The sequence below is a fragment of the Neolamprologus brichardi genome, chromosome 12, assembly GCF_056152115.1.
Source record: "Neolamprologus brichardi isolate AB-2024 chromosome 12, ASM5615211v1, whole genome shotgun sequence".
Classification (NCBI taxonomy): domain Eukaryota; kingdom Metazoa; phylum Chordata; class Actinopteri; order Cichliformes; family Cichlidae; genus Neolamprologus; species Neolamprologus brichardi.
The window spans coordinates 31481288-31495220 of NC_142115.1; the positions used below are offsets into that span (position 1 = coordinate 31481288).

Sequence of the window (13933 nt, forward strand, 5' to 3'; positions counted from 1 at the left end):
TATCAATAATGTACTTATAACACCGAACAACAAACACTTAGAACTTCACTGTATGTTCATTGTACTCCAGAATGTGGAGAATATTTTTTCTCCCCATCACAAGTCTGCTAACTTAGCAGAACTCAGTGCAAAGTACCAAATATATGTATTTTCTGCACAATCACATAAACAAACAAAGAGTGTGACGACATCTTGAGCCACAGCAAGTATGGTGTACCGAAATACCAGATCAGCATCATTAAGGGATCAAGTATTAATGATAAAGTCAGGAAAGCTGGGAGTCATGTTCATAGCATGATAGCACAGCCATCGCTGTCATGCTAGAAGAAAACACACTGCTGTCGGGGTCAGAAGAGCAAGTAGGATCGAGGCACAAAAGATTAAACAAGACACTAATAAGAAAAAGAAAAACAACTTTTTCTACTGCGATTTTATTCCAAAGTTTGGCTCCGACTCAACCATTTGTGGATGTTGGAAAACACTGTGGTACTGCTTTTTAAAATTGCACAGCTCCATATGGACACTTGCCACGTAAGTATGTAAGTGTGTTCAAACTGATGTGAAGTATCTTCATGCAATGCAATAAAGGTTACCATTTTGGCTATAGCAGAAGGGGTGGGAAGAACCAATAAATATAGGTTACAGACAGAAACCTGTAAGGTGCTTGAAAGACATCCTTTTTTAATTGACTAGTATTGAGTATCAAGTCAAAGTGAAAATCACCAAAATTTTCCCATGATCACTTCTGTTTGCCAGCCTGCTTCCACTGTGGAGGCTTGTCATTTCAGAGCTGAGGTCTGAATAATTAAGCTTGTAGAGCAATTTGTCTTTGTCAGCTGTCATTATGATTTTTTTCTAACAAAACTTTTGTGTATTTCAATAAGGTATTCCTTGTAAGTACACAATTCCCTGAAATATGAAAGACAGACAGCTGTGAACTGAGTAAACTAAGAGACAAGCTACACAGTTTGGGCTAATTACAAGAAAAGTGTGTAATTTAACTATAAATATCTCAAGTGACTTGTAGAACAGACTGTTCTAGCTACTGGTATATCTGGGTTCTAAAGTGGAGCCACTGGAAAGTCTGGAGCCATTGCTCATATTAAAGCATGGTTCACGGTTAACCTGCTCTAGAACTTCAAACGATCACATTAGCCTGTTATCTAATGTACTCAGTCAGGCTGATAAAATGAACCATTATTCCTACAGGATCCTAAATACACTAACTTATGTTATTATTGCAGCTCAGGAGAACACGAGGTGACTTTGTGGGGATAATTGGAAATAAAAGTCGTCCTTCATTAGAGAAAATAATCCACAGACTGTTAATTACTTCCCTGTAAATTAGAAATGCAAACATTCGCTGTGATAGACGTTATCGGCCATTTTTTCTCATTTTAATTTCTCTACTATTTTTGATGTGAGGCTAAATTTACTCAGGCTATGGAAAAGATTTTGCCCATTTTGCAAGAATATACTGTACTGTGCAAATGTCTTTACATTTTAGTTCAGTGAGCCAGGAATTCTTGTACTTTCTCCAAATGGTATTGAGCAATAGTTGTCCAAGCTTTGTGAAAGTATTTCATAGTTTTTCTTTGCACTGCCTACTTTTTCCACCCAAACTCTTAGACAAGTCTGTTTACCTAACCATTTTTAGAGAAACGTGTTTGGAGTTTATTTAGTTTGCTTGTTTGTTAATGCTGACCTATGAATCATTCATGTGTCATAACAGAACAGACAACTTAACAGAAAACCAATTTTATATTGTATATTTGTCACAGAAATAGCAGAAATTTGACCCGAAGATAAACTAGAAATACACATTTTAATGATGGTAGAAAAGTCTTTCTAAAAGTACAAAGTGCATGAAGCAAAACAACAAAGAAAATCCAATTCCAAATGGCAGACAGTCACAAGGGAAGCATTCAGACAAAGACCAAAAGACTAGAGCAAGTCTATAAACAAAAACCCTGACAAAAGAACCGAGAGGTAAATCAGGCCCTTTAAGCTTCTGATCTTTCTGAGTTAGCTTTGATATTTTGATACTTCCAAACCATCAACGTGTCTGTTAGACCTCATTCTTAAAAGACTGCTCAAAGAAGTCCTACTATTAATAATTCTTTGATCTTAGGTATGATCGAACCATATGTCTTTGAGGTGGTGGTAATTAAACCATTACTTAGAAACCATCACTTGACCCAACTGTCTTAGCCAATTATTGACCAATCATCACATTTCTTTGATTTCTGAAAGAGTATTAGTAAAACAGGTAACAAGTCATCTTCAGACGAATGTTTTATTTCCATCATCACATCATAGAAACAGTAAATATAAAGCAAAATGAAGAATTTTGCACAGCACTGTAATGGACTTTCAATTTTTGGGATTACTATACAGCAGCTTTAGAATTTCTTGGTCTACTTTATTTGTTTAGTCATATTATATTAAAAAAGTCATTGTACTACATGTGTCATTATTGTAGGGTCTTTACCTTAATATAACAGCTGCCTTAAGACAACTGTTGTGATTCCATGCTATATAAATGAAACTGAACTTAATTTAAGTGAACTGAAATTCAAATGTTTGTTACTGAATTAGTCAAATTTCGTCATAGTTCATCTCATATTATGAAAGAACGAGAACTTTTCATTTTCATATGAACAACCTCATTGGTGTACAGTAAAGCAAGCCATATGTTAATGCCAGGTACCTGCTAACATAAGAAGGCAGAGTAACACCCCCACTCCCTGGTACCCCACTGTGCCCCCTCCAAAAGGAGTGCACAATGTCCCCTCATTGCTAATTTTGGAGTAATAATTACTGCTCCAGTTTCAATTACTCTTTTTCCTGTCCCCCCCACCCAATCTGTCATTTAAATATTGTCTAGTAGACATTCTTGTATTTGTAGGTGGATCAAAAAAAATAGCAGAAAATTAGAAAAAGACAACAATGATTCAGAAAATGCCAACACTGGCATGTAGGTGTGTTTGGGAAACCACTGTTATTATAATTAAAGCCAGCAGAAGCAGAGACATCTTTGGTGCTACTATTCTTTTAAGTACTGAGTCTAACTAGTGAGAGTTTTTTCATATTTTTAATAAGCACCATTAAAAGAATGCCATATTAGCTATTAGCAGTTCCTGACTGCAAAGTACCCACTGCTGTACAAACAACAAACCCTGGATTACTTTAACAATGTGACAAGTGCCAGGCAGGTTCAACAAAGACTTTTTTTTCCCTAAGATTTTTAAGCCGATTTATCGGTCACAATGAAGTTTGGAGATAAAGATATCCAAAGGAAGAGTAAATAACACCAAATGGCATGAATATGAGATTTATGTTTGCGTGTCAGGGCTTAAGAACTGCATCGGCAGGGGGTTAAAGACTGCACCAGTCCTTCTCTATGTAGATGTAATTTACTTTAATTTGCTGCCAATACTCTTAAGCCCCTTGATGCTATGTACCACAGTTCTCTTCAATGTATCACTGAGGACAGTTTCAGCACCCTTCATTGTATTCTCCATGCAACGAGAACTGTCTTTTTTTTAATTTACTAGGCTATTTTAAATAAACTGTCATGTTATTCATCATCCACCTTGTATGGGTTGCAGAATATACAAAAATGCATTATCTTTAATGGCCAATTTATTAAAAAAAAATCAAGGGAAACTGCAGTCTGCTGTTATGCATCTCATAGGATGAAGTGTTAGTTTAAAAACGTATATTACTCCAGGGCAATTTCAGCTTCTGTTGGTTGATGTTTTATATAATAAATGTCCCTGCTTTTTGTAACTGTTTTTACTCCAGTATCCATCCATTCATTCATCCAAAGAACAAGGGAAATATGTGACTCTTTATATCCTCGAGTAATGTTAATCCTGTTTTAGAACTGCAGAACTTGAGCTGAAGTAAATGAAACACTCATGTAAAAATAAACAACTAATCTCCATCCATATAAATCCCTGCAGAAACATAAATAACCACACTGTAACCAGACTTATCCTCTGGAATTTTACTTTTGCAACATTGGATTCATAATTCTAAAAATTTGATGTGAGACTGAAATTTAGGATTTTAAGTGACACCGAGACTGAAGTTGCAGACTGATGAGCAAACGTAACCAACAAAAACAAAACAAAAGAGTTGCACTTGCACATAGGAGACAATAAATTTTAAGTGTCCAAACAAACACAGACCACAAGGAGACAGGTGAGAAAAGGAGACATGAGGAGAGGCTATCTGTGAAAAACTGACTTGTAAAAGTAGTAAAATGAATGCTGAGTTCTGACTTATCATGGAAAGTGTTAAATCCCACAGGAATATTTCCTCCCATGTCAGTCTCCCACTCCCTACACTGAGTCATGCAATTAGACCTGTAAACCAGCCCGGCACTTCACTCCCATCTCCTGCAATAAGGAAGCAGCCTGCAGGTTATCACTTCTTCGTCACAGAGCTTTTGTCAGCTATTCCGATTAGCCCACTTTATGCAATTTGAATCTAAATTAAACCATTCATCTCCCTGCATGCATGCCTTTATCCTCTCCCCGAAGATGTAGATGTTCAGTGAGGGAAAAGTGAAAATGAATGTGAAGAGTAGGGAGAGGATTCCCAATTTTCATTTTGAAAACGTTTGTCAGTGAAGGCAGGCGGGCGAGAAGGAGGGGGAGGAATTTAACTCTACGGTGGTTAATGCATCTATTCAGACGCCTCACATATGAAAAGTTCAAGAAAGGAGAAACTTAAAGAAAGAATACACAAAACAGAGAAGAAGGAGGAGGTGGGTTACTTGTCAACTGTCAAGAGAAATCAGCCACAGTGTGAATAGTTGAGATGTCTTTTGATCTTCGCGACAATTGTACATAGTGACGCATAACTCACAGATGGAAATCACTGCGTGTTTGTGTCACATTTCAGGTAGCATTTCTGAGTCTCTTAATGCTCCTAGATGCTCCGTACTGACAAAACAGGAACACCAAAGCTTTTTTTTTCCCCAAGTACCATTCAGTCAATTCGCCTAAAATATTGTAGTGAATAAGTTATCGTTTGTGTCATGTTTATTACCTGCTAATTTCTTATTCACACACTTTTTTTTCAGTTACATCCTGTTATTATCCATCCCTGGGATCATTAAAAGGTCATTTGCATGTTTTTTGAAGTGAGTGAAAGCGCAATCGTAAGCTTCCCTAACACATTAATAAAGACATCACAAATTATGATACTGAAATTGTACGCAATTGGGTTTTTTGGGGTTTTTTTGCTTATACTATGCAAGGAATGGACTTTGTCATCATATCTATAAAGGGAGTTAAAGTAATCAAGTAACATTTGGTAGTAGTAGTAGTACACAGAGTAAAAAAGAAAGTAAACTCATCAGTACAACATATCCAACATGTACTTTGGCCATACTTTAACTTTTTGTTTTTATGAAATTCACTTTAAATTTCCCTGATTGCTTACACGTTTTAAAAATGTGATTTGCTCTTCATAATATGAAAGCTATGGGGAAAAAAAATCTGACATTCATGCACACGCATTCATCCACCCACACCCTCCACAGTCCCATTCCCCACACTTGCAGAGATGCTAATTACAGTGACACCTTCAAGCAAAAGTTCCATTTGATTAAGGACAGAGGTGAGAGCAGGAGAGCAGTGATCCATCAAATGGCACGTTTCCTTTATATTCTGACATATCAAGAGGGCTTTAAAAATGCAGAATATTGCAGAGCTATCTGCCTAACTAGCTAGCAGTTGTTCACTATACAAATTATATATCTAAGTGATGCTGTGATCCTGCAATTCATTTGAGCTCTATCTAATTAACACTTGTGTCCATCTAGAGGGGTAATTTACTTGCAGGGTTCCATCTGCATACCTACACTTTATTCATCAGAAATATGCAAGGGAGCTCTGCCGAGACTCATACGACACCCTGTTGCTTTTTATGCAAATGGAGCTGTGGAATAATATCTGTGGCAACCACTGCTCTTTGCTGCTTTAATAAAGTTGGTGGAAAATGAAATAAAGGTGGCTAGAATAATGATTGCAACAGAGAATTACTGTGAGCCCTTAGAGTCATCCTAAGAAGGCTGTCTTGTTTTCAGACGTCTGCAGCGTCAGGCTTGTGTTGAATAAAAGCAGGCAGTCTGGCATGATATTTTTTTAAAAGAAATGTTGCAAAGCCAATGTCCAAACTTATCGGAACAAAGATTTACAGTTATTATACAACAAAGTGTGACGCAGGAAACATTCTATTATAATAATGCATTTTGAAAACAGTAAAGTCTTAAATTCGTGTGATTAAACACCACGTACACAAAGGATTTAAATGATCTCAACACCAAAAGACATATAATGATGCACAAATTTCAGTTACACTTTAAAGTATGCGTGTTACTTATTTTGTATATTAGGGATTTATTTGATTTTAGAGTGAGTATAGGGGAAACAAAACAGCCTTCGTGATATTCACAGACTTTGTTTTGCTTTTTCGAAAGGGAGGAGGTAGGATTTCACATCAACAAGAGTTCACAAAGTTTAAGCTGTGCGAATGTAACAAACAACTAAAAATAACTGAGATAATGAAAAAAAAAATCAAGCGGTGAAATGATCAGATGGGTGGTAAATAATATCCCCGGGTTAGCTGAACTTATGTGGAAGAGAAAACAAAAGTGAACTGCATTACTACATTATTATCCAAACTCTTGCACTGTTATTGAACGTACCCTGTGTGCATACCCAAAAAGTTTTACGACAACAGTTCCAAGACAACCGTGTTCAATTTTAATAACCCAAAATCAATGCTAGTGAGAACAAGTGGACATGTTCTTAATATACAATTAGAAAAGAACAACACTAAATGATAATTGTTTTCCAAATTCACAATATTGGTTGGTTATTAAAGCAGAAGCTGGACGTAAGACACTAATGTGTTTATGTAATTAAGTGTTTACAGTAATTTAAAGAAAACTCTCCTTAAGAACAATCTCAGCTTCAAATGTGAGGTGGCAAAACCTTCTCTCAAAGATGATCAACAACTGTGCTACCACTATTGAAGACACCACTAGACACTCATGTGGTCTCATTTCAGACATTATTATTAAACTTAACAAATGTTAAGACATGTCTTTCAAGGACAAAAAGAAGCTACGAGTGTGTTTGTGTGTGTGCACGGATGCGTGTAGTTGTGCATGACCACAAATTATGTTCTAGTTACCTGATGATATCTGTTGAAATGGTTGGATGATGATAGCGCACAAGTGTTTGAAATCCCCCTCTTGTTATGTCCACATTAACTGCCAGCATCTCCTGCTAAGATATGGGAGGGGGTGTCATTTCACTGTCAAAGGCCAGGGAAAGCACAGTGCTCTCAGGACAGAAAGGTCATGCGTGTGGTCTGGGTTGGAACGTGAACATGAAGCTGAAGAGACAGCAAGACACCCAAGGCGAAAAAGGCGGAAAGAAACAAGGGGTCGTAAAAAGAGCAAGCCCGTGTGAAGGACAGAAAATGAGCAGGAGGAAGAGAGAATTCAGGAGCCAGGTGCCAGATGACAAGAGAGAAAAGCTGACAGGAAGGTGGACCGTGAGATTGTCTTCTCAGCAGCTCATCAGGAATGCATTTTGGTACACAATGACAGAGCAGATATTTTCTGGTTAAAATGTGTTATTTCTGCATGTGGTAGCATCACGAAAGTATTATTTTTTCCTTATACAAGCTTATCTGCTGCCATACCAGTAAAACGAAAGTTTGTCTGCATTAATAATCTAACATCTCTGTAAGCATAACAGCTGGTCATGGTATGATGCCTCTTTCTTCTTTCTGCTGGTTCTTTTAGGGATCACCACAGTGGATCATTTGTCTCCATCTCACCTTATTCATGCATCTTCCTCAGTCACACCAACCCTCCTTCACTACATCCATAAATCTTCTCTGTGGTCCACCTCATTTCCTCCAGCATGGTAGCTTCATATTCAGCATCCATTGATGAATATATGAACTATCCTTCCTCTACACATGTCCAGACTATATCAGCCTTGCCTCTCTAAGTTTGCCTCCAGACTGTTGTCCATATAGCTGTTTCAAAGTGGCTCGCTGTTCCTTTTTCTAAGCTAGGGGCAGGATATTTCCCATAAACCTGGCATCTTTGATGTTTCCCATTTCCATTTAATTTCTGGAATCTTCAAGTGGTTTCTATCTCTTTCTTTTAACATCACTAGTACTCTATAACATCCATTTTTCTTGCGATTCAAGGCCAAGTCTTAGCAGTGTCATTCTGTCTCTATAACCACAGAAAAAAGCCTCTCGATCTTACTGTAACAATAATTTTTTCCTCTTTGTAGGATGCACTAACTAATGAAACAGAAGACCAAGTATAAAAATACAGGAAGGAGAAAAGGAGACAAAGAACATAGGTGATCACAGTGGACAAAGTTTTTCAATAAGATGAAACTGAGAGACTTTCAGTTTTCTAGTTGTGAAGTTTGTTTGTTTTTCTCAAAACAGCTACGTGGCAATAGTACGTGATGTACAAATTATTTAAATCTTCAATTTAGCATTACTTTTTCAACCATCGCTTGTCTGACACCTGGAATTAATTTGCTGCTTCAAGAGACATTTTGTGGTTCTACAAAAGAGCCTATATTGAACAGATAGAACAGCTCAGAATGACAAAAACCAAATAGTAATTCTCATGTACTGAAAGTTTCAAGATTCAATTCTGATTAAATATTCCTGGCACTCAACTTTTGGATGTTTTCCACTAATGGACTGGATTCAAAAACTGTCCTCCTGTCTTTTGTACATCCAAATTCTCTCTAAGTGTGTCTCATTTGCCACCAAATTGTTTGGGATAAATAGGAATTAAATGCAACTTTATTCTGTGGAGCTGTAGGATGTAAACAGGTGTACAAGCTGTCCTCAAAAAGTAATCACAGTTTTATATTGCTGGAATATTTCCTGTCTGATTTGCAAGCACGTCTTTGATTTGCACACAACAGAAATTACAATACTTTCTGTGTATCCTGCATTTTCACAACTCAGAGAAACTGCAATCTTATGTAATTAGAATTGTTCATGGCACTGTTGTAGTATGTCATATTTCCCTGAGGTAATATATTTACAAAGAACTGCATACATGTCTATTAGCCATTATGCAGATGACAATCAGCTATAATTATCTATGCAGCCAGAAACAAATGAGTTGTTTGAACTTAAAGCCTTAAAACCCTTAAGTTGGATTTGGCTATGAAAACCTCAGAAACAAATTGACTAGACCTACAAGAATCTTTGAGTAATTTTAGTGTACACTAATATCATTAAAATCACACATTCTCCTCATGCAGGTGAAAGCCTGCCTTCTTTCACCTAGTCTAGTTTTAAAAACCCTAAGGTGATGGTAATAAAGACTAGGAAGAGTTCTTATTTTTGTCTTCATTGTCTCCCTATTAAATTCCTAGTCCTTCAAATGTAAAGCCTTAAACAATCATGCCCTATCATATCTTAAAGACCTCATAGTGCCTTTCATCATATGTTAGAAGTACAATAGGAGGCAGAGCCTTCGGCATAGACACCTTTAAACTTTAGCTTAAAATATGCATTTCTTTTTATAGCTAGGTCTGGCTCTGAAATATCATTTTAATGCTATGGACTTGTGATGCACTGATCACCTCTCTTTCAATCTTCTCCCTTTCTCCCTCACTTATATGCCAATCTGTTCTCACTTTGTCTTTTCTTAAAAGGGAGGGTTTTTTCCTATTGTCCATGTAGTACTTGCTCAAAGTAAGCAAATTTTGTGTTTCTGTTTAAAATATAGTAAGGACCTTTTCTGTGAATTGGCACATAAAAAGTTGATCTGAAAAAAATTTAGAATCCAAATGCACAGAATGACTGATTGAAAAATAACATCAGTAAATAATTTTATGATTAATAACATTTTTCATTAATGCAATGCAATTAGATCACTTTGTTGTTAGCAGTTTATGAAGCCTTTTAAGGTATACTCATTTACATGTCAGTGGTGGCAGAGCAGCCAGGCAGTATCTTAGAGACTTAGACTTAGAGCTTTTTATTGTCATTGTGCAGTTTCTTGCACAGCGAAATTGGGTAGCTGAACCACAAAGGTGCTAAAGTAAGAAGAAGAGAAACCAATGTACAACGAAGGCGGAAAATAAATAAATAATTAAATAAATAGAATAAAATTAAAAAAACAGTGTATATGTATACATATGTGAGTGGAACTATATACATGGTGTATGTGTAGGAAACATTGAAACAGACTGGGACCAAAATAATTGCACGAGCCAAAAATATTGCACAGAACATGGAAAGACTGAGATATTGCACATAGATGATCAACAGCACAAATTCTATTCAAAGCAAAAAATAAAGAACTGCCACGTAATATTCAGAGTATGTTTTTTTTGAAAGAAGGAAGTTATAATTTAAGGGGTTTTTGTAACTTCAAAACAATGAAGGTACGTACCACAAGAAAAAGCTTTTGTGTTTCTGTTCATGGAGTGAAACTATGGAACAGTCTGAATATGGAATTAAAGCAATGTCCAAACATAAAACTGTTCAAAAAGAGTTATAAAAATATGATCTTCTCGAACTATAAAGAAAAGGAAAATATTGAAATTAAGTGAATGTCTCTATTTAAAAAAAAAAACAAAAAAAAAACAAAAAACAACTCATGATGTGATATTATAGTATATAGTATATCAGAAATCTGTTCGCTGTTTTTATTACAAATTATATCAGTAAGGAAGCTGACTAAATATTAACTGATAATTTATGGCAAAGGGGTGGGATTAAATAAGTGTTTACTTCTTCCCACTCCCTTTCAACATGTAAATTAATAATTTTTTTTGTATGTAATTTGTACAGTATTTTTTTTCTTTCTTATTTTCTTTTCTAAATGTACTTGTATATTGTTCACATGTTGAAATAAATTACCAATCAATCAATCAATCAATCAATCAATCAATCAATCAATCAATCAATCAAACAGCAGTGTCAGGGTGGATGTGTTGGGGAAGTCTTTACACACTCTTAGTTTGCATTAAGAGTTCTGACAGCCCACGGGAAGAAGCTGTTCTTTAGTCTGTTGGTTTTGCACCTGATGGATCTCAGCCTTTTTCCAGAGGGCAGGGTGTTGAAGAGGTGGTGGTTAGGATGGAGGTGGTCCTTTATAATTGCCCTGGCTCTGGAGAGACATCTTGAGCTGGCAATTAAGTCCAGGGAGGGGAGTGGACAGCCGATCACCTTCTCTGCAGTTCTGATGACCCTCGGTAGTCTCTTCTTGTCAGCTGTTGTGCAACCAGCGTTCCACACAGGGATGGCGTGCACCAGCACACTCTCGATAGTGGCACGGTAGAAGGAGCTAGGAGTTCAGTCTGCAGCCTGTTACATCTCAAAGCCCTCAAGAAATGGAGGCGCTGCTGGGCTTTCTTTACTAGGGCTGATGTGTTAGTGGACCAGGATAGGTCCTCGGATATGTGGGTGCCGAGGAACTTAAAGGAGGACACCCTCTCCACATAGTCACCTTTTATGGATAGGGGAGGGAGATCAGTTCTTGTTTTGCGGAAGTCAATGACCACTTCCTTGGTTTTCTTGGTGTTTAGGGTGAGGTTATTGTAGTTACACCATTCTGACAGTCGCTGGATCAGCGTATCTCTCATTGCATTGTGCTTCCTGAGACGTAATGGAAGAAATATAGACATAATTTCCTCGCAGAACTTCAGAGTTTAATTCTGTTAATGATTACTATAACAGTTTCACCTCATTTTTCATCTTGGGAGAACTGTCTTGACATATTTTTCATTGCTCACACATTCAGAAAACTTACAGTCAACTGCTTTATTTCATCTAACTTGGGTCTGAACTTTAAATAACTTTAATAAAGTGCAAATGTTTTGTTTTTTTAATATAGTGAAAACTACTGCATGACACCTACAAAAAGGCAACAACTTTTCTGTGAGAAGTCAGCACAGTGTTCTATTCTCCTCCTCATTACCTGCTCGCCAACAGGGCTGTGTGTGTGTGTGTGTAAGCATGCTGTGTATATTTATTTCAGCTTTAAATTTAATCTGAATTTATTTTCTTAATTCAGACAAAATGAAACCATAGATCAAACTCTAAACTTTGTAATACAGGTATGAAAGAAACAGTGCAAGATGCACGACAGCTGGACAACAGCTGTGCAGGTTAAGCGGTATTTCTGAAAAACAGAGAGCTGTAAAGGGCAGCAACACTAAAAAGTAAGAGGGGGTCAAGGGCAATGTGGGACCTGCAGCAGATATTATCTGTTTCGTCTTTAACATCAGAGAGCAAAACTGATATGAAAGCCTTCACTTGATGGTTAGAATGATAAATGATGGTAATAACTTCCTTTATGGTTGTTGGGCACTAAAGCAGTCATACTCTGCTATTTAATAAATCAGAAAGCAGCTGTCAATTCACCCTGCACTAGTTGCTTTGTCTCTGTCAGAGTGATGTTTGACATAATTTCCGCACAACAAACTTAGTATTAGATCTTCCCATATAACAGATTGAAATGAGACTTTAATGATCATGTCAGGAAACTTCATGTAATGAAAGGAAAAGCGAAACAAGATTCCCACAAAATTAACTAAATGCCTTGAGCACAGCGCAACTGCAATAAATCTTTCCTTTGTACAATGAGGTAATTTCTCACATGTGATTTTTTTCCTCTTCTTAGAAAAGAATTACTTTTAAGGATAACTTCTAATCGCCTACTTCAATCCTGTTATCCGCCCCAACAAGCTCCCACACGTTCACAAATCGCCACAGAAAAACTATCAGCCTAAACAAATCCATTTTCCACAAGCAACGGTGGCATTTTGGCTCACCTCCACTCCTAAACACTCATATAAATTCATAATCATGACTCCAATTTCTGGCCGCTGGGCGAGGCTGGCGTGAGCACTCATTATTGCCAATAGACGTGCGAATGGATGGAAGGGATGGGTGGGGGCGTCTAGCTTTTAACAGCTTGGTGGTGACATCCCCTCTCACCTGAATTATCATTAATGGCCAAGGGGCCAAAGACCTGATTAACATGGATGAGGTTTTGTCCACAGAGAAAAGCATCTTCACCCTTATTCCACACACATACATATTTTATTTCACAGCAGTGACATATATAGCCTTGTGGAGTACACTTGACACCACAGTGAACGTCACTCGCCGGAGAAAATGCAGAGCCAATAATCCTCCGGGGTCAGAGGTTATTGGTTATTGCTGTATTCTGGATTTCTTATTGGATCGCGTGGAGAGCAGCTGCATTGATTCGATCCGAGCTTAAGTTTCAGGGAACACTCCAAAATGTATTCGTAAAGTAAAAGCAATAAAATTGTCTTCATTGTAACAGATCGACCCATGAAACAAAGCAGTAACAGGGGGTAATTTCACTTCAATTACCAAAGCAGTAAGGTTTCTGCCTTAATTGTAAAGTGCTGCGCTTTTTGTACCACTGGAGTTGCTGCTGCAGTAAGAGTGTTGTGGTTTAACATGTAAACAGACAAATCCAAAATTCCTAACAGACCATATAATTACATCATAGCTACATACCATACACTTTTGTTCCTGATTGGTTGTCTAATCCCATATTGGACAGTTCAAGCACAGTTCTAGTCAGTGGTATAACCTCCATTTCAGATCAGTGCACAAGGTGTATTAAACTACAGGTAACCATAAAAAGTGGCACTTCTGCCTCAATCTGTATTACCAGATTAGCCTGGTTCCAGACCTCTGAACCATCACCCACATTTACGGTTCGTGTAGCAGCTCTGATGTTGTGCCCAATGACGGCTCTGTCATTCGGAGAATCAGCTGACCAGTCACAGCTTAGCAGGCAAAGATTGCGAATGGAAGTGTCACTTTGCTGGGTAGCAAGCAAGAGATTAACACAGCAATA

General features: G+C 37.3%; 1 protein-coding gene across 3 annotated transcripts in view; it reads right to left on the reverse strand.

The window, feature by feature from the left end:
* Positions 1 to 13933, reverse strand: part of ksr2 (kinase suppressor of ras 2) — a 117221-nt gene that overhangs the window by 58473 nt on the left and 44815 nt on the right. The window lies entirely within an intron of this gene.